This window comes from Pongo abelii, chromosome 19 (assembly GCF_028885655.2).
Source record: "Pongo abelii isolate AG06213 chromosome 19, NHGRI_mPonAbe1-v2.0_pri, whole genome shotgun sequence".
Taxonomy (NCBI): domain Eukaryota; kingdom Metazoa; phylum Chordata; class Mammalia; order Primates; family Hominidae; genus Pongo; species Pongo abelii.
The window spans coordinates 35,289,169-35,311,228 of record NC_072004.2 but is presented as its reverse complement, the minus strand read 5'-3'; the positions used below and the strand labels follow the sequence as shown (position 1 = coordinate 35,311,228).

General features: G+C 43.7%; 1 long non-coding RNA gene across 1 annotated transcript; it reads right to left on the bottom strand.

The window, feature by feature from the left end:
• Positions 1 to 16,033: 16,033 nt before the first annotated feature.
• LOC129051063 (uncharacterized) lies at positions 16,034 to 21,276 on the bottom strand. The gene is made up of 2 exons (XR_010137954.1): positions 20,205 to 21,276; positions 16,034 to 16,194 (listed from the first exon to the last, which is right to left on the bottom strand). It is a non-coding gene; the product is annotated as an uncharacterized LOC129051063 (long non-coding RNA).
• Positions 21,277 to 22,060: the final 784 nt, after the last annotated feature.

The following is a 22,060-nucleotide window of genomic DNA, read 5'->3' as shown; positions in this document are numbered from 1 at the left end:
ATAAAGATGGAAAAAGATATACCATGCTAAAACTAGTCAAAAGAAATTTAGAGTGGCTATATTAATATCAAAATAGATTTCAGAGCAAAGAATTATTTCTAGGAATTAAAGGTTATTTCATACTGACAATGTGGTCAGTGAAGAAGATATAACAATCCTAAATGTTTTTGTACCTAATAAGGCTTCAAAATGAATAAAAGATAAACTAATAAAACATCAAAGAAAAATAGAAAAATGCATAACTATGAGATATTTTAATAGCCTTCTCTCAATAATTAATACAACAAGTGGGCAGAAAATCAGTAAGAATGCAGTAGATTTGGCCGGGTGCAGTGGCTCATGCCTGTAATCCCAGCACTTTGGGAGGCTGAGGTGGGCAGATTACCTGAGGTCAGGAGTTCAAGACCAGCCTGGCCAACATGGCAAAACCCTGTCTCTACTAAAAATACAAAAATTAGCTGGGCATGTGGCAAGCGCTTGTAATCCCAGCTACTTGGGAGGCTGAGGCAGGGAGAATTACTTGAACCCAGCAGGCAGAGGTTGCAGTGAGCCGAGATTGTGCCACTGCACTCTAAACTGGGCTACAGAATGAGACTCCATCTCAAAAACAAACAAACAAACAAAAAAGAATATAGTAGATTTGAACAACACTATCAGCTAACTTGACTTGATTGATATTTGCAGAACACTTTGCTCTACAATAGCAGAATACAGATTTTTCCCAAGTGCACATGGAATATTTATGAATCTATACCACACTGTGGCCCATTTTTAAAAGTCTCCATAAATTCAAAAGTATTCATCATACACAGTGTGTTCTCTGTGAAACATACTGCATATGATGAATTAGAATTAAATTAGAAATCAGTGACAGAAAGATTCTTGAAAATCCCCAAATATCTGACATCTAATACACTTCTAAATAAATCATAGGTCAAAGGAGAAATCTAAAGGGAAATTAAAAAGCAATTCAAAGTGAATGAAAATAGAAAACAACATAGAATATATGCGCTGTCACTAAAAGAGTACCTAGAGGAAAATTTATGTCATTAAATATTATATTATTCACAATAGCAAAGACTTGGAACCAACCCAAATGTCCAACAATGATAGACTGGATTAAGAAAATGTGGCACATGTACACCATGGAATACTATGCAGCCATAAAAAATGATGAGTTCATGTCCTTTGTAGGGACATGGATGAAATTGGAAATCATCATTCTCAGTAAACTATCGCAAGAACAAAAAACCAAACACCGCATATTCTCACTCATAGGTGGGAATTGAACAATGAGAACACATGGACACAGGAAGGGGAACATCACACTTCGGGGACTGTTGTGGGTTGGGGGGAGGGGGGAGGGATAGCATTGGGAGATATACCTAATGCTAGATGACGAGTTGGTGGGTGCAGCGCACCAGCATGGCACATGTCTACATATGTAACTTACCTGCACATTGGGCACATGTACCATAAAACCTAAAGTATAATAATAATAATAATAATAATAATAAAAGAAAAAAAAAAGATTTCATAACCTTTTAAAAAAAAAAAGAAAAAAAGAAAAGAAGAGAGGTCTCAAATCAGTGACTTCAGTTTTCACTTAAAGATGGAAAAAAAAGCAAATTAAATCCAAAGTAAGCAGAAAAAAGGAATAATAAAGATCAAAGTGAGAATCAGTGAAAGAAAATAGGTTAGAGGAAAATCAGTGAATCCCAAAGCTTGTTCTTTGGGAAAATCAATAACATTGATACATTTTCAGCCAGATTGATCAGGGAAAAAAGAGAGAATTACCAGTAGAAGGTATGAGACAGGTGACATCACTAAACATTCTACAGATATAAAGGGATAGTAAAATAATATTAGGAATACTTTTATCTCAATTAAATTCAATGCCATGGATAAAATTGACAAATTCCTTCAAAGACAAATTTCCAAAGTTCACCCAAGAAGAAACAGATAACCTGAATAGCCCTGTATCTATTAAATAAACTCAGATTCGTTTTTTACACTTTATCTTAGGTAAAAGGCCTAGAAATGATGAAAATGTTGTTTTAAGACCTCCCTATAGGCTAGGCACAGTGGCTTATGCCTTTAGTCCCAGCGCCAGCACCTTGGGAGGTTGATGTGGGCAGATCACCTGAGGTCAGGAGTTCGAGACCAGCTTGGCCAACATGGTGAAACCTCATCTCTACTAAAAATACAAAAATTAGCTGGGTATGGTGGCAGGCACCTGTAACCCCAGATACTTGGGAGGCTGAGGCAGGAAAATTGCTTGAACCTGGGATGGGGGGTGTTGCGGGAAGTCAGGGACCCTGAATGGAGGGACTGGCTGAAGCCATGGCAGAAGAACATAAATTGTGAAGATTTCATGGACATTTATTAGTTCCCCAAATTAATACTTTTATAATTTCTTACGTCTGTCTTTACCGCAATCTCTGAACATAAATTGTGAATATTTCATAGACACTTATCACTTCCCCAATCAATACTCTTGTGATTTCCTATGCCTGTCTTTACTTTAATCTCTTAATCCTGTCATCTTCATAAGCTGAGGATGTATGTTGCCTCAGGACCCTGTGATGATTGCGTTAACTGAGCAAATTGTTTAAACAATATAAAATCTGGGCACCTTGAAAAAAGAACAGGATAACAGCGATGTTCAGGGAACAAGGGAGATATCCATTAGGTCTGGCTGCCTGAGAACCAGGTGGAACAGAGCCATATTTCTCTTCTTTCAAAAGTGAATAGGAGAAATATCACTGAATTCTTTTTCTCAGCAAGGGACAGCCCTGAGAAAGAGAATGCATTCCTAGGCGGAGGTCTCTGAAATGCCACTCTGCAAACGTCTGTCTTTTATGGTTGCAGATAAGGGATGAAATAAGCCCCGGTCTCCCGTAGCACTCCCAGGCTTATTAGGAGGATGAAATTCCGGCCTAATAAATTTTGGGCAGACCAGTTGTCTGCTCTCAAACCCTGTCTCCTGATAAGATGTTATCAATGACAATGCGTGCCCGAAACTTCATTAACAATTTTAATTTTGCCCCAGTCCTGTGATCTAACCCTGCCTCCATTTGCCTTGTGATATTTTATTACCTTGTAAAGCATGTGATCTCTGTGACCCATACCCTGTTCGTACACTCCCTCTGCTTTTGAAAATCACTAATAAAAACTTGCTGTTTTTGCGGCTTGGGGGGCATCCTGGAACCTGCCAACATGCGATGTCTCCCCTGGACACCCAGCTTTAAAATTTCTCTCTTTTGTACTCTTTCCCTTTATTTCTCAGACTGGCTGACACTTATGGAAAATAGAAAAGGACCCACACTGAATTATTGGGGGTGGGTTCCCCCGAGGTTGCAGTGAGCTGAGGTCACACCTCTGCACTCCAGCCTGGGCGACAGAGTGCGACTCTCCCTCAAAAAAAAAAAAAAAAAAAAAAAAAAAAAAAGTCCTGGCTCCGTGGCTCACCTTTGTAATCCCAGCAATTTGGGAGGCTGAGGTGGGCAGATTATGAGGTCAGGATGAGGTCAGGAGATGGAGACCATCCTGGCTAACACAGTGAAACTCCTTGTTGACCAAAAATACAAAAAATTAGCCAGGCGTGGTGGTGTAAGCCTGTAATACCAGCTACTTGGGAGGCTGAGGCAAGAGAATCACTTGAACCCAGGAGGTGGAGGCTGCAGTGAGCCGAGATTGCAAGACTGCACTCCAGCCTGGGTGACAGACGGAGACTCTGTCTCAAAAAAAAAAAGAATAACATAAAAACCTCCCTATAAAGAAATTCAGGCCCAGATGGTGATAGTAGTGAAATTCACCAAACATTTAAGGGAGAAGTAATAACAATACTTCACAAACTCTTCCAAAAAACTGAAGAGGAAGAAATACTTCCCAACTCAATCTATGAAGTCAGCGTTACCCTGATACCAAAATTATCCTTGTACCCTGGCCAGACAAGGATATTTGAAGAAAACAAAACTACAGACAATATTCTTCATGAACATAGGGCAAGAATTCTATGCAAAAGTTTAGCAAATGAAATCCTAAATATAATAGAAAGGTAATAAATCATAATTAAGTGGTATTTATCCTAGAGATGCAAGATTGATTTAAAAATAGAAAATAAATCAATGTAATTTACCACATAAACAAACTAAAAAATTGTATGATCACCGTAATCAATACAGAAAAAACATTTGGCAAAATCCAACATCCATTATTGATAAAAACTGAGGCAAATTAGGAACAGAGGGAACTTCCTCAAGCTGATAAAGGGCAATTCCAAAAGTCCTTCAGCTAGCATCACACTTGATTGTGGAAGACTGAATACTTTCCCCTTCACATCAGGAACACACTAGGGATGCCTGCCCTCACCACCTCTATCCAGCGCTGTATTGGAGACTGTGCAATCAGCCAAGAAACAGAAATAAAGGACATTCAGTTTGGAAAGAAAGACATAATGGTCGTTATTCACAGACGACATGATTGTCTGTGTAGAAAATTCAGTGGAATGTACAAGAGGTTAATAAGTGTGTTTACCAAGGTTTCAGGACAAATTACTGTACAAAAATTGTTTAATGAGAGCTTTGTAACTTAATTCAAAATTAAAATGTAATGCATATATTATTGGTTGGATTAACCATCACAAAATGTACACACATTGCAAAATATCATATTGTATACTATGAATAGATAAAATTTGTATTTGCCAAGTAAAAAATAAAGAAATTAAAATAAAAAATTAACAACATTTACAATAGTATGAAAAATGTAAAGTACTTAGGAACAAATCTGACAAAAAATGTAAAAGGCCTGTACACAGAAAACTGTAAAACATTGCTATGATAAATTAAAGAAGCCATAAATAAATGGGGAGATATATGTTGTTCATGAGTGAGAAGACTCAATATTGTTAAGAGGTTATACTCTTAAAAGACAGATTCAATATAGATTGACTACAATCCCAATCAAAATCCCAGCAGGCTATTTATTAGTGTCTAGATCCATTCCATCAAAGACCTGGCACCCACAAGAATCTGCCAACCCATTTGGGAAATAAGAGTCATCCCTGGTGTGCCTGAAAAGCACCATCAGCTCCCCAGGTCACCAGAAACAGAAGTCTTAACTGGCTCTGAGTGTTGGACATCAGATTACACTGGTTTCAGCATAACGTACACTCAAGTTCAGCTGAAACTGAAGCTGTCCACAACTGCTGCTTTATGTTGGCTTTGGGACCTGGCAACCACCATTCTACTTTCTGTCTGTATGAATTTGACTGTTCTAGGTATTCATGTAATTGCAATCTTGCAGTATTTGTCTTTTTGCGACTGGTTTATTTCACCGATGGCAATGTCCTGAAGATTCATCCATGTTGTTGCATGTATCAAATTTCCTTCCTTTTAAAAGCTGAATAATATTTCATTGTATGGATATACCACATTTTGCTTACCCATTCATCTGTCAATGAACACTTAACATGGCTTCTGCCTTTTAGTTATTCTGAATAATACTGCTATGAACATGTCTCTTTATGTGTTTCATGCTATTGTTTTGGGTATATACCTGAAAGTGGCAATGCTGGATCATATGTTAATTCTGTGTATGGTTTTCTGAGGAGCCATCAAACTGTTTTCCACAGCAGCTGCACCATTTTACATTCCCACCAACAATGCATGGGGGTTTCAATTTCTCCACATCCTTGCCAATGCTTACTATTTTCTGTTTGTTTTATTTTTGGATAATAGTCATTCTAACATGTGTGCAGTAGTATCCCACCATGGTTTACATTTGCATTCCCCGATGACTAATGATGTCAAGTGTCTTTCCATGTGCTTTTTGTATATCTTCTTTGGAGAAATGTCTTCTCAAGTCCTTTGTCCATATTTAAATCAAGTTTTTTAAGTTATTTTAAGGATCAAATAAAATAGTGTATTTAGTACACTGACTGGATCATAATAAACACTCCACAAAATGTTAAAAAATTGAGTTTTTTTTGTTGTTGTCATTGAGTTGATTTTTTTTAACTGAAGTATGTCTGTACAGATAAGCCACAAATCCCAAGAAAACAGATTGATGAATTATCACAAGGTGAACACATCTGGGACACCAGCCCTTAGATCAAGAAATAAAACATTACCAGAGCTCCCATGCAAACACTAAGATGATCACTATGCTGACGTATAACACTATAGGTTTGTTTTGCTTGTTTTGGAGTTTCACGGAAATGAAATAGTGTAGCACACATTCATTTGTATCAGGTTTCTTTCACTCAACATTATGTTGGTGAGATTCACCAACTGTGCATGGCAGTTATTAATCTATTTTCATTACCATAAAAATTCCATGATATAATATATATTTGTCCATTATTCCATGATTAACATTGGGCTACTATGAAGAGTGCCTCTATCAGGATGCATTTCTTTTGGGTTTTCAGATTGGAGTGGGATTTCAGGATCATAGGGGTGCTCACCTTTAGCAGTATTCCCAAATAATTTTCCAAAGTAGTTGTGCTATTTCACATTTCCACCAGCTGTGTATAAATGTTTCAGTTACTTCACATTTTCACCAACACTTGGTATTAACAGTCTTCTTAATTTTAGCCATGCTGGTCGGTGTGTATTGGCTTCTCATTGTGGATCACATTTGTCTGATGGTTTATGAGGTTGGGCATTTTTATATGCTTTCTGGCCATTTGGATGCTCATTTGTCTTTCCTTACTTCCTTTTTCTTTTCTTTTTTTAAAAAATGAAGTTCCTATTCCTTTCTCTTGTTCATTTTTCCGTTGGATTCTTTATTTTATTTGTAGAAATTCTTCATGCACTCTGGACATGAGTCCTTTGCCTGTCATATTGTGACAAATATATTTCCCATTTGTGACTTATCTTTTCCCTCTCTTATTGAATTTTTTGAGAGATTCTTAATTTTACTATCATCCAATGTATTGATCTTCTCCTTTTGGGGTAGTTTTTTTTTTTCTATTGAAGAAATCATTCCCTGCCTTCTGAGGAGCTTTTAAAATATACATATGCCTACTAAACCCCACTGCTTTGATACATATTTTATGCCAGAAAATGTACTAGGCACTTTCATGATGTTATTGTCTATTTTGTGGGAAAATATCATCATCATCACTTTCCCAGGCCAGGACATGATATGTGTGCAGGATAATGCCATAGCTCCCCAACATCTGGAAATCTTCCTGCATTGGGGAGGGTGGGCCTGATGACACAATGGGGTCAGGTGGGTGCTAATTCCCAACTCCACAGGTGCAGGGCTTGGAAAACAGAGGAGAGCCAGGTCAGAGCTTGGTCCTGCAATGGACAGAAGATATAGAAGAGTCTGTTCGTATTGCCATGGGGGTCCAGGGACTGCAGGAGGTGGAGAGGAGCAATCAGAAGATAGATCCTGTGTGAGGAGGAGCAGAGCACAAGGGATGAGGCCCCAAGAAAAGGGCAAGAAGGGAGGGACCTCTTGCTTAGCAGCTCAGTATTACACGCATCTAGAGGTGAGGGCACAGCCACTGGCTCCAAATGTACTATCTCTGACACTTGTTATTTTGGTGCAAGGACTGGGAGAAAGTTCTGCACTGTACAGATCCTGCCCAGGAATGGTAGAGGATACCACAAAGCTTGTGGATGAGCAGTCAGGGCTCTCCTGTGGGCAGAGGCTCCAGGGCATGTGAGCCACACTGGAGCTGTGGATAGCGCCAGGCCTCCCAGGAGGGGCCCACACCAGCCTTTCTCTCTTACTCTTTCTGAATCAAGAATGTTGAACACACAATGAAAAGCCCAACTAACAAAAAGAAAGTATTTGCCTGATGAGGTTAGAACTGGTATTATAAGTAGTTTGCCGATCTATATATTGTGACAGAAAGCAGATCAGTGGTTGCTTTGGGTGGAGCATGGCAGGAGAGGCAGGAGGAAGGGATCACAAAGGAGCACAAGAAAACCTGTGGGGGATGGACATGCTCGCTGTCTTGATAATGGTGATGGTTTCATGGGTGCACAAGTCCTTCTATTATATGTCAGTCACCCCTTAGTGAGGCTGTTATGCATCCTCCTGACACATACACACACACACACACACACACACACACACACAGACACACACGTAGTTGCAATGAAATGGTTTAAGATACACTTGAGTTTCAAAAGTACACGCTCTCCAAGCCTGCCCGTTTGGCTCTTCCAAGCGTCCCAGTCACGAGGGAGTGAGACCAACATTTGGCCTGACTCCAGCTGCAACATGGCTGCTGACACTACTTCAGGTTCAAAGTTCTGGGACTCCATGAAGCCCCAACTTGAGGAGAGAGGCTGCCAGATGTACAGAGAAGGAAAGACTACCAACCACACATCTGTCTTGCCCCTGACTACTACACACAGGCAATCACTGGAGCTTCCGACTTGAACTTCAAAATCTGTGGGCCCAAGACAGGAGATGTCCCTCCCAACCCCTCTCCCCCCATTCATGGGAAAAGTGGCAATTGAGAGTGGAGGAGAGGATTAAAATACTAAGAGAATGAAACACATCTGAGGGTCCTCAGTTCATTGCTGAGAATGGCTGTTGGAATGATAACCACGCAACTTAAGAGAACAAGAATTGTGGGTAATTTTCCTTCCTGCAAACAGTATGTCTCTTTACTAGTTTCTTACTGCAGGAGGCTTTAAAGCTCCATAGAATATCTTCAGTAATAAGGAACAAAATGAAAAATAAAAAACAATGGTAATTGTCACAGCTAACAAATTGCTATTAGCAAAGATTTTCAGCAAGGTGTAAAAATCAGCAGGCTATATTTTTACCTAAATGATCCCTGCAGTCTATGAAGAGGTGCCTCAAAGGTAGCTAAGACACTGATCTGCCATCACAGGACATTCCCCCCCTGGTCCGGGAGGCCTGAGCTGACCCCGTCCACTCAGCTCCTCTGTGAGGTGATCGACTCAGGTGCTGATCACTTATTCCCTCTGGTAATCGACAGCTGTTGCCAGGCAGCTAACCAAGGACATTGCTGAGGACCAGACAGGGGCAAACAGGCTCCCACCCTGGGACCATTAGCACAGGGCTCTCACCATCTGAGCACCAGCTCCAGAGAAAAAGGAGAAAGAGTTGGTAATGCTACCAGGAGGTGTGGGGTCTTCAGTTCTTGTCTTTTTGGAGGAAAGAATTCAGCCAAGAAGTGAGCAGTGACAGTGAAGCAGCTGCAGAGTTTATTTAAAGAGAGAGTACACTCTAAAAGCCAAGTCAGAGTGGGCTGCTTGGAAAAAGAGACAGCGTAGATCGGCACTGGGGAAGCTCCCTTATGAGGGTCTTATATGATTATTCATGAAAGGGGTTGGGAAGGGGTGTTACTAGCAAACACGTTTTGGGTGGTCTCCTGGGAGCACATGCTCTATGGTGATACATGCTAGTACATACATCACACGTCTTAGTAATGACTGAAATCTCCACCCAGGGGCTTTTTTTTTTTTTTTTTACCATTATAATGAGTAAATGTTACCTTCAGAGCAAGCCAAGTTGAAGTGTGCATGCTCGCTATTAGGCAAAGTCCCTACTGAAGTTATCTCCTGTCAGGGTCAGATAAGTCCCAGTTAGGACCAGAGAAGCCAAACCTCAAGTCCAGATGTGGACTTGGGTGAATGAGGGTCTGAGGAGTGAATTGTTTGCTTCACAGTAAAATCTGAAATATTTATGCAGTATGTGAGTCGATGCATCTCCAACACAGGAGTGTCCAGCCTGGCAAACCAGGGGCCACCCTAGGGAAAGATCCAATGACATCACAATCTTTAAATAGCAATGAGAGGAACAAGGCTGGTGGACATCTCTCTGAGGGCATTACTTTCCAGATATTTGAGCAAGGCCTCCTTTGCAAATCTGGGTGATGGTTATCAAGATAGAGACAAGAGGTATCCAGCAACAGGTGTATTTTATAAAAATTAGTTGTGTAAACATGCTTGTAAAAATTAAAACACTACAGCAATGTATTTGAAAAGTAAACATTTCTCATTATTACACCTACTAGAGATAACTAGCGATGGCTAAACAAAAAGTTCGGTGCATGTTCTGTGTACACTGACTGCCTGAACCTTCCAAGTCTATTTGGCTTCTGATTTGGATAGGGAGAGTCAAGCACCAAGCTTGACTCAGGAGGGAGAGCACTATCCAAATGAATGTAGCTCCAGTATGAATAGCAAGAATTTATATAGAAAGGGACTCACCTAAAAAGTTATCTGATTTTATTCAATTATTGAGCTTGATAGTAAAAGGTTGGATAACAAGGGATAGCTGTAATAACACACACGATGAGAACACAAACTGCTTCTAATATTCATAAACAAGTAAGTGTCTGAGACAGGTCTCAATCAATTTAGAAGTTTATTTTGCCAAGATTAAGGACAAGTTGGAAGGAAAAAACACAGAATCATAGAAACAATCTGTGGACTGTGCCTTTCTCCAAAGATGATGCTGAGGCTTCAATGTTTAAAGGGGAAGAGTGTGCTGGAGGGGAAAGAGGAAGGGTATGGTCACATTACTGAATCCACACATTGTAAAAGAAAAGGATAAGGCAGGGGAACAGTCAATTTTGTATTCATCTTATGCTCAGTAAATCAGCACTTCACATAAGGTAAGATGAGGACAGAGCACCAACCTGTGGGGATATTTAACCTTCTATCTGGAGCTGTGTGCTTAGGAGCAAAAGGAAAGTCAGCTTCTTGCATGACTCAGCTTTCAGCTTAACTTTCTCCTTTTGGCAGAGTGAATTGGGGTCCCAAGTTTCTATTTTCCTCTCACACATTTGAAACTAGACTTGATTTTGCTTAGAAATGTGACATTTATTTATACTTCTAAACAAAATCAAGGCTAGTTATCAATTGCCCATCTTCAGAGAATGAGAAAGCCCAAGAGCTCCGTGACTCCTTCCCATTTCCTTGGGTTATGGATACCAGGACCCTGGGTTCTGCAGAGCCTGGGGACAGTGGATGAGAGAATGCTGTTTCTGAGCATGAAATGGTTGCTGTCAGATCCCTGCTCCTAAACTTACTAGGGAGTGACTGGTCAACAAAAAGAGTGAAACTCTAAAATATTTGAAGAGATTTATTCTGAGCCAAATATAAGTGACCAATGGGCCATGACACAGCCCTCAGGAGACCCTGAGAACATGTGCACAAGATGGTCAGGGCCCAGCCTAGTTTTACACATTTTAGGGAGACATGAGACATCAGTCAATACATGTAAGGTATATATTGTTTCAGTCTGGAAGGGCAGGACAACTTGAAGTGGGGACTTCCAGGTTATAGGTAGATTTTAAAATTTTCTGATTGGCAATTGGATGAAAGAGTTATTATCAGTAGAAAGGAATGTCTGGGTTAAGATAAGCGGTTGGAGAAATGTAGATATTATCAGGCAGACAAAGCCTCCAGGTAGCAGGATTCAGAGAAAGTAGATGTTAAATATTTCTGATCAGACTCTTAGGTCTGATGTTGATGTCTTAAGGTCTGTGTTGATGTTAATGCTGGAGAAATATAATGATGCATGTCCAATGCTCTCTTCCATCATGGCCTGAACAAGATTTTCAGTTTCACTCTGGAATCCCCATGGCCGAGAGGAGGGGTACATTCAGATGGTTGAAGGGCTTAGAATTTTATTTTTGGTTTACATTCTTCCCTTTATGGCCGATATTTGCCAGCGTCAGCATCAATGGCTATTAATTTTTTTCCCCCAGCACTGCTTGGGTGGCCTATCTGCCTGCCCTGTGTCCATCCTGTCCTTCAGTGAGACTCCCTATGGTGGAGGAACTTGAAGTCAAAATACTTATAGACAAGTAAGTGTTCTAGGAAAGATAGGAATGGACTCGGGCAGGCATTCATTACCCCTTAAAAGATTTATTTAAAGTAAAGAGCCAAAAACAAAAAGCCAATGGCGAGTTTACAAAAATTGACTTTTCTTTCACTTCTATGCGTTGAGCTACTATAATCTTGGTTTTAATTACAGACTTACGGTGATTAACTATACAAAACATATACATTTTTCTAAAAAATAATTGTATATATCTAAATATCTATATCTGCAAAACTTATAACTGGGAGTATTATGCCCAGGAGGCTTGGTCATGAGGTATCTTTATCCTCTTAATAATTATTTTCTTTTAATTTCAGGAAGCAGGACATTTTTCATGGTTGGGGTGGATAAAAAGGTGCCACATAATAACTGAGAAAGCAAAGTTCTTTGTTTTACAAGCTGTTTAGGCACCTATGTACCCTCCTTGATTTGGAGTGTCTGAGCTAACTGTATCCCTCAAAACCAGCCCTTACAATCTCATGCAACCATCTCTTCTGCAACAGTCTCTGGGCCTAGAGGGAGGGTCCTTGCATAGTATTAGCAGTAGGACATTTGCAATGAAAAACAGATCGGGTCCACTGGGATGCCAAATAATGGAGATTTGCTTCTCTAATCTTCAGAATGCCATGATTCTGGTTTCCTTTGAAGTGAAACAAGGAGAGATAAATAACATTAATATTTTGACCATCAGAAGAGTACTTGTGTGTCAAAAGACAAAAAATAGCCTATTTCATTAGGTCACCAACTGAAAATATGAAGAAAAATGATAATCTTGTACTCATTAGAAGATTATTATAACTATGAAAACTTTCAGGATTCTTAGGATCATCTTGGCTACACGGGGTCCTCTTTGGTTCTGTATGAAATCTAAAGTAGATTTTTCTAATTCTGTGAAGAATGTCAGTGGTAGTTTGATGGGAATGGCATTGAATCTATAAGTTACTTTGGGCAATACAGCCATTTTTATAGTATTGATTTTTCCTATCCATGGGGATGGAATGTTTTTCCATTTGTTTATGTCCTCTTATTTCCTTGAGCAGTGGTTTGTAGTTCTCCTTGAAGAGGTCTTTCACATCCCTTGTCAGCTGTATTTCTAGGTATTTTATTCATTTTTTTTAGCAATTGTGAATGGGAGTTCATTCATGATTTGTCTCTCTGCTTGTCTATTGTTGGTGGAAAGGATTGCTTGTGATTTTTGGACATTGATTTTATATCATGAGACTTTGCTGAAGTTGCTTATCAGTTTAAGGGGTTTTGGGACTGAGATTATGGAGTTTTCTAAATATAACAGCATATCATCTGCAATCAGAGGCAACTTGACTTCCTCTCTTCCTATATGAATACACTTTATTTCTTCCTTTTGCCTGATTGCCCTTGCCAGAACTTCCTATACTACGTTGAATAGAAGTGGTGAGAGAGGGCTTCCTTGTCTTGTACCAGTTTTCAAAGGCAATGCTTCCAGCTTTTGCCCATTGACTGAGATATTGGCTGTAGGGTTGCCATAAATAGCTTTTATTATTTTGAGATATGTTCCATCAATACCTAGTTTATTGAGAGTTTTTAACATGAAGTGGTGTTGAATTTTATCAAAGCCTTTTTCTGCACCTATTGAGATAATCATGTGGTTTTTGTCTTTGGTTCTGTTTATGTTGATGGATTATATTTATTTATTTGTGCATGGTGAAACAGTCTTGCATCCCAGGGATGAAGCTGACTTGATTGTGGTGGATAAGTGTTTTGATGTGCTGCTGAATTTGGTTTGCTAGTATTTAATTGAGGATTTGTGCATCAATTTTCATCAGGGATATTGGCCTGAAGTGTGTGTGTGTTTGTGTGTGTGTGTGTGTCTTCCTGATTTTGGTATCAGGATGATGCTGGCTTCATAAAATGAGTTAGGGGGAAGTCACTCCTTTTCAATTGTTTGGAATAGCAAAAAGAACAAAGTTGGAGGCATCACACTACTTCAAACTATACTACAAGGCTACACTAACCAACACAGCATGGTACTGGTACCAAAACAGACATATAGACTAATTAAACAGAACAGAGACCTCAGAAATAACACCACACATCTACATCCATATGATCTTCAACAAACCTGACAAAAAGAAGCAATGAAGAAAGAATCTCCTATTCAATAAATAGAGCTGGGAAAATTCACTAGCCATATGCAGAAGATTGAAACTGGAACCCTTCCTTAAACCTTAAACTTAAGACTTTAAACCTTAAACATAAAACTTAAATGTCAAGCCCCAAACCATAAAAACCCTAGAAGAAAACCTAGGCAATACCATTCAGGACATAGGCATGAGCAAGGACTTCATGACAAAAATGCCAAAAGCAACTGCAACAGAAGCCAAGATTGACAAATGAGATCTAAGTAAACGAAAGAGCTTCTGCACAGCAAAAGAAACTATCATCAGAATGAACAGGCAAACAACAGAATGGGAGAAAAATTTTGCAATCTACCCATCTGACAAAGGTCTAATATCCAGAATTTACAAGGAAATTGAACAAATTCACAAGAAAAAAACAAACAACCCAATCAAAAAATGGGAAAAGAATATGAACAGACACTTCTCCAAAGAAGATATTTACATAGCCAACAAACATATAAAAAAAGCTCAACATCACTGATTATTTGAGAAATGCAAATCAAAACTACAATGAGATATCATCTCACACCAGTCAGGATGGTGATTATTAAAAAATCAAGAAACAGTAGAAGCTGACCAGGCTGTGGAGAAATAGGAATGCTTTTATGCTGTTGGTGGGCATGTAAATTAGTTCAACCATTGTGGAAGACAGTATGACAATTCCTCAAGGATCTAAAACCAGAAATACCATTTGACCCAGCAATCCCATTACTGTATATATACCCAAAATAATATAAATTATTCTAGTATAAAGATACATGTACACATATGTTTATTGCAGCACTATTTACAATAGCAAAGTCATGGAACTAGTCCAAATGCCCATCAATGATAGACTGGATAAACAAAATGTAGTACATATACATCATGGAATACTATGCAGCCATAAAAGGAATGAGATCATGCCCTTTGCAGGGACATGGATGAAGCTGAAAGCCATCATCCTTAGCAAACTAAAACAGGAACAGAAAACCAAACACCACATGTTCTCACTCATAAGTGGGAGTTGAACAATGAGAACACATGGACACAGGGAGCGGAAAAGCACACACCAGGGCCTGTTGGGGGGTGAGGGGTGAGGGAATAGAACTTAGAGGATGGGTCAATAGGTATAGCAAACCACCATGGCACGTGTATACCTACTTAACAAACCTGCGCATTCTGCACATGTATCCTGGAACTTAAAGGAAAATAAAATAAAATATAAAAATTTTATGATTCAATTTGTACTCCATAAAATAAAAGCCAGAGCTGACATTTAGTAACAAGCATTACCCTTTTCCCTTGAAACAATCTCTCTGTCTCTCTCTAGCTTTCCTTTTTTATTAAAGAGAAGTCATAGTGAGAACAATTTGTGTGAAAAATAAGTTTTAGGCTTATTATGGTTGGCTTGTGATATGGCTTGACTCTGTGTCCTCACCCAAATCTCATTTCAAATTGTCATCCCTCCTGGTGGGAGGTGAATGTATCATGGGAGTTGTTTCACCCATGCTGTTTTCATGATAGTGAGTTATGAAATCTGATGATTGTATAAGTGTTTGACATTTTATCCTTTACACACACACACACACACAGTCTCTCCTGCCACCTTGTGAAGAAGGTGCCTACTTTCCTTTCTATCATAACTGTAAGTTTTCTGAGGCCTCCCCGGCTATGCAGAACTGTCAGTTAAACCTCTTTTGTTTATAAATTACCCAGTCTCAAATATTATCTTTATAGCAGTGTGAGAAGGGACTAGTACAGCCTGAGTATTCACTTAAAGTGCAGAAACAATTAATTGGTCATATAGGCTTCTCTTAAGTTGGGTTTGTTGGAATTTACCTAAAATTAAGTTATTCTAGTCAAAGCCTGGGTAAAATAACCAGTGTCTCCATTTGTCTCATTTTACAATAAAAGATGTACTTAAGCAAATAACTATATTTTCACCTAATCAGAATACTCACAGCTTTCAAATTATGGATAAACTAGGGAAAAATAAATTTGCTCACAAAAACACACTTCACCCAATTTTTCTAAACTATAAATAACTCAAAATAAAAACATTTGCTTGACTCTTCTTTAATAAGAGCAGTGGCTTTCAAACATGATGTCATTTGTTAATCTTGGAACTGCTATCCACAAGCCAAACAGCTCCTGTCAGATGGGAACCGCCTATCAAGCACTGTAGAATATGTAGCAGTTCTTCACATAGTTAGAGTCAGTCCTATGGGAAAACAGAGGCTCTTTGCTGATGAGTATTATTCTCCTTGCATTCCTCAGGTAGAAAGATGCTATATCAAAAGGATTTGGGTCCCCAGCAGGGTTTGGGACAAAGGACTCAGGGCGTTTGGTTGATCTTCACCTTATTTGTCTCAACATTGCCCCAGGTAATATTATCTTCCTCATTATAACTTTTGCCTTTTGATTAAAAAACATTTTCTATCTGGGGCAAATAATGAATAAGTATTCAAACATATCTATGATTCTTCTGGGGCAGGTCCTTGGACTTCCTTTTCCTTTCAATTTTGTTCTTATTTCCCTAATCATTTATCAAGCATCTTTAAGAGCCCTGAAGGACAGCAAATTTGATAAGGCTTCTCTACCATACGATTGTGCTGAAGCGATGTTACCCAGAGTGCCAATGAAAAAGGGGCCCTTTCAACCCCTAAATTTCTTATTGCATGAGTCCAAGCCACATTTTGAAAAGCCTGCTGGAGGAGTAAAGAGGTTTCTGCAAAGTTCAATCCACCCCCAATCCTCCAATGTCCAGGTAGTCCTGACGGAACCTCCCCTGCATCCAGCTCCAGCCCCAGCCCAGTCCCATTGGATCCCTGACATTCGTTAGAGCCGAAAGATTCAAGGAGTCAGTCCACCCACGAGCAGAGGGGAGGATGTTTCTCAAGAATGAGACAGGAAGTGCAGAGGAAATGCGACACTGTGCCTGCCCTAGAAGACAAGGCCAGTCATGGTCACCTACAGCCCATTCTAGGCAATCCACTCAGCTATGAGGTGAAACACGGAGACCAAGATAGCTTCCCTGTCTGAGACACGTACGGAAGCCAAGAGCCCCAGGATCATCAACCCTGGCTAATCAAGCAGAAACAGGTTTGGAGGGAGAAACAATCATGACACGGATCTCCAGGAAGTGTCCCCTGGCAGACTGGGAAGTGATCTTTGTTGAAGACATTCAGACAGACCAAGAAACATCAAGGTCCCTCAGAAACAGGAGAGACAGAGCAAGAGGGAGGACAGAGCACAGGCCAGAGCCCAGGCAGGATATAGCACCATGCCATCGGTACAGGCATAAGGGGAGGGGTGCCAAACTGGTGACTTGTCCAGAGAGACCAGTGTTCCAGTGACAGGGATTGTTGCCAACTCCCATTCCTAGCTTCTTCTTCAAGATTGTGTCGTTGTGTGGCTTCGTTCTCAGAGAAGAGCTGTGAAAAGATACAAGAATCTTCTTTGACTTTGGTTGGCTCCACCCCTGCAGAAAAATGACCTCCTGTGAGGATTTTGTTCTTGGCTGGAGTGTGATCATATTGATCCTAGAAAAGAGGCCGCTCAAATTGGGGATGAGATTTCAATTGCCCCGGGACTGACGCATCTCGTCACGTGGTCGAGGCCTTCACGAACCCAAAGTGGAACCGCCTTGGAAACGATAGACAACCGGCCACATGACCCAGGCAGAGACCCAGAAACAGGCTCAACAAAGACCAGACGACATGCAAAAATAGCTTTTTTGGCGCACAAGGAACATTCGTCCAAACAAACACGCACAAGGACACAAACAAACCGACAGAGAGAGGGAAAGAGTAAGAGACAGAGAGAGAGGAGAGAATAGGAGACACACACACACACACAAAAACACATAGTCATACAGCAGTGGCACAGAAACACTCCACACCCCAAGGCAACCTCTGAGGCAGCGGGGTTTTGCTCTACACGAGAACGACCCTCAGGTGAGAGAGCAGCCCATAGGCACACAGGCAGACCTGTCCTTGAGATCACGGGGGTACGATTTCTGGGGAGACTCACCCGAACACCGTCCGGGCAGGTCTGAGGCTGGCATGCCAAGCCACTTCCCCCGGACTTCGCCTGTGGTTTCGTCATCCTGGTCGGCCCTTTGCGACTCCTGGCAGCCGGAGACGTTCCTGTCGACCCCGTAGAGAGGTCAGGACGGAGCCTCAGAGCCCCGACACCCAAGCACTGCCACGGAGGGCTCCTGCTTTGCCAAACCTCAGGGAAGGGTTTCTAAGACAACTGTGGGAATCACTGTGACAAGCATCCCCTCGGGCTTTTGCGCATGCGCATTGGCGGGGCCGAGTAGCGCTCCGCTCCTGGTAGTCAGGCTGCCTCCGCTTTAAACAATGGCAGCTACGTGGAGACAGGGCGGCTCGAGTTGCAGCCCTGGCAGTGGCTGGATCAGGGGTACAGTAGGGGGCGGAGAGGGAGAAGAGGTCACAGGCGTCCCAGGGCCAAACCCCCAGGAATCCTGTATTCAGGACCTCCTTAAGCCGAATTCCAGGGGTGAAGAGGGAGTTTCTGGGCGTCTGCTGGGGTCCCAGGACTCCTCTTGAGATCCCATTTTGGACCCTTCTGGGTGAGAAAGCACGGGCTCACCATGTCTGCCAGGAAGGCAGGGCCTCGCTGCATCCCAGAATGATCTCATGGGCCCTAAGCTGTGGTGTCAGCGGAAAATTCACTGACCCAAGAGTCCTCCGCCTCCCTTCTCCTTTGAAAGAGGAAAAGCCCTGGGGCACTTGCAAGCTGATACCACTTTCCAGGACACGTGCACACAGGGACAGGGGCAATTCCGAGGTGGAGCCAATGAGACGACGCGTGGCACGGCGAACCCCAGAGCAGATGGTGTGAATGTGCGTCACCACGGGCGTATGGGGCGACGGCGAAAGTAACATTGGTGTCCAGCCATGTGCCCGGTGGAAGCAGGGCAAAAGTGACCATTCCATCAATGCCAAGGAAAATCAAAGAACACCTGGGATCCAGGAAGGGACAAAAAGATTCAAGGAGTCAGTACACCCAGGAGCAGAGGATAGGATGTCCCCAAAGATGAGACAGGAAGTGCAGAGGAAAGGCGGCACTGCTCCATTACTAGAAAACAAGGCCAGTCACGGTGGCCTAGCAAACATTACAGGCAATCAAACCACATGAGGTGTAACACGGAGACCTAGGAAGGCTCCCTGACTGAGACACGTATGGAAGCCAAGAGCTCCAGGGTCATCAGACCTGCCCAACGCAGCAGAAACAGGTTTGGAGAGAGAAACAGTCACGACACGGATCTCTAGGAAGTGAGTGTCTCCCTGATGGACGGGGAGGTGATCTTCGTAGAAGATATTCAGCCAGACCAAGAGGCATCTAGGCCGCTCAGAGACAGGGGAGACAGAGCAAGAGGGAGGACAGAGCAGAGGCCAGAGCCCAGGCAGGATACGGCGCCGAGCCACCGCCACGGGCATAAGGGGAGGGGTGGGAAGCGGGTGGCTTGTCCAGAGAGGCCAGCGTTCCAGGGACAGGGATTGTTGCCGTCTCCCATTCCCGGCTTCCTCTTCAAGATTGTGTGGTGGTGTGGCTTCATTTCGCAGAGAAGAGCCGTGGAAAGGTACAACCGTCTTCTTGGACTGGGGTCTGATCCTCTCCTGCGGGACCATGTGCTCCTGTGGGGCTTTTGTCCTGGGCTGGAGTGTGGTCCCCTTGATCCTAGAGAAGAGGCCGCTCAGGATGGGGATGAGACTTCCATTGCTCCGGCCCCAAGCATCCCCTCACGTGATCGAGGCTTTCACAGACCCAAAGTGGAACCGGCGCCAAAGCGATGGACAGCCGGCCGCAGGACCCAGGGAGAGACGCAGAAAGAGGCTCACCAAAGACCGGCCGACATAAAAGACATCCCTTTTTGACGCACAGGGCACATTCGTCCAAAGACACACACGCACAGGGTCGCGTGCGCGCGCGCACACACACACACACACACACACACACACACCGACAGAGAGAGGGAAAGAAGCACACAGAGGGTGAGACAGAGAGAGAAGCGAGAATGGGAGACACACGCACACACACAGTCCTACAGCGGTGGCAGAGAAATACACGCCCCCGGGCAACCACTGCGGCTGCCGGGTTCTGATCTCGACCGCAAGGAAACTCGGGTGAGAGAACAGCCCTCGGGCACGCAGGCGGGCCTGTCCTCGGGATCACGGGGGCACGACTTCTGGGTAGACTCACCCGAACACCGTCCGGGCAGGCCTGAGGCTGGGATGCCATGCTGCCTCCCCCCGACTCCCCGTGTGGTTTCGTCACGCTGCTCGGCCCTTTGCGACTCCTGGCAGCCGGAGACGTTCCTGTGGACCCCGTGGAGAGGTCAGGCCGGAGCCTCGGAGGCCCGACACCCAAGCGCTGCCACGGAGGGCCCCCGTGTTGCCAAGCCTCGGGGACTGGTTTCTAAGACAACCGTGGGAAGCACTGTGGCGGGAGAATGGGCGCGCGCCTCGCGCATGCGCATTGGCTGGGCCGCCAGGCGCTGGGCTCCTGGCAGTCAGGCAGGCTGCGTCCCCTTTAAATAACGGCGGCTGCGCGGCGGCAGTGGGGGCTCCTGCTGCAGCCGCGGCTGCGGCTGGAGCCGGGGTCCAGTTTGGGCCGCGTGGGAGAGGGGGCCGCAGGTGTCCCAGGGTCAAGCCCCCAGGAGTCCCGTCTTCAAGACCTCCTGGAGCCGACTTCCACCGGTGGAGGGGGAGCTTCAGGGCGCCTGCTGGGTTCTCTGGACTCCTCTTCAGAAGCGATTTTGGACCCCTCCGGGTGACAAAGGATGGGCTCACCACATGTGGTGAGGCAGGCAGGGCCTGGCTGCCGCACACAATGATCCCATGGCCCTCAAGGCGTGGTGTCGCTGAAAATTCACTGATCCGTGAGCCCTCTGCTTCCCTCCTCCTTTGAAAGAGCAGTGGCCTGCCGCGCTTCTAAAAGCCCTGGGGCTCCTGCAAGCCGACACTGCTTTCCAGGACACGTGCAGACGGGGACGGGGCGAATCCGAGGTGGAGACAATGCGATCACGCGTGGCACTGGCGTATCCCAGAGCAGATGGCCTGAATGTATGTCACCGGAGGCATATGGGGCGATGGCGAAACCAACAATGGGGTCCAGGCATGTGCCCGGTGGAAAGGGGGAAAGTGTGGCCTTTCCCTGAGTGCCAAGGGAACTCGAAGAAGACCTGGGAACCTGGACGGGGCCTGCGCCTCGGTCCAAGCCACATTTTGAAAGGCCTGCCCGAGGAGCACGGAGGTTTCTGCAACATTCACCCCACTCCCAACCCTCCACCGCCCAGCTAGCCCTGACGCAACCTCCCCTGCACCCAGCCCCAGCCCCAGTCCCCGCCTAGTCCCTTTGTTTCCTGACATTCGTTACAGCCAAAAGATTCAGGCAGTCGGTCCACCTTTGAGCAGAGGAGAGGATGTCCCTCAAGAGTGAGACAGGAAGAGCAGAGGAAATGCGACACCACCTGTCCTAGAAGACAAGGCCAGTCACGGTGGCCTAGCGCTCATTCTAGGCAATCCACCCAGCCATGAGGTGAAACACGGAGACCAAGGAAGCTTCCCTGTCTGAGACACGTATGGAAGCCAAGAGCTCCAGGGTCATCAGACCTGCCCAACGCAGCAGAAACAGGTTTGGAGAGAGAAACAGTCACGACACGGATCTCTAGGAAGTGAGTGTCTCCCTGATGGACGGGGAGGTGATCTTCGTAGAAGATATTCAGCCAGACCAAGAGGCATCTAGGCCGCTCAGAGACAGGGGAGACAGAGCAAGAGGGAGGACAGAGCAGAGGCCAGAGCCCAGGCAGGATACGGCGCCGAGCCACCGCCACGGGCATAAGGGGAGGGGTGGGAAGCGGGTGGCTTGTCCAGAGAGGCCAGCGTTCCAGGGACAGGGATTGTTGCCGTCTCCCATTCCCGGCTTCCTCTTCAAGATTGTGTGGTGGTGTGGCTTCATTTCGCAGAGAAGAGCCGTGGAAAGGTACAACCGTCTTCTTGGACTGGGGTCTGATCCCCTCCTGCGGGACCATGTGCCCCTGTGGGGCTTTTGTCCTG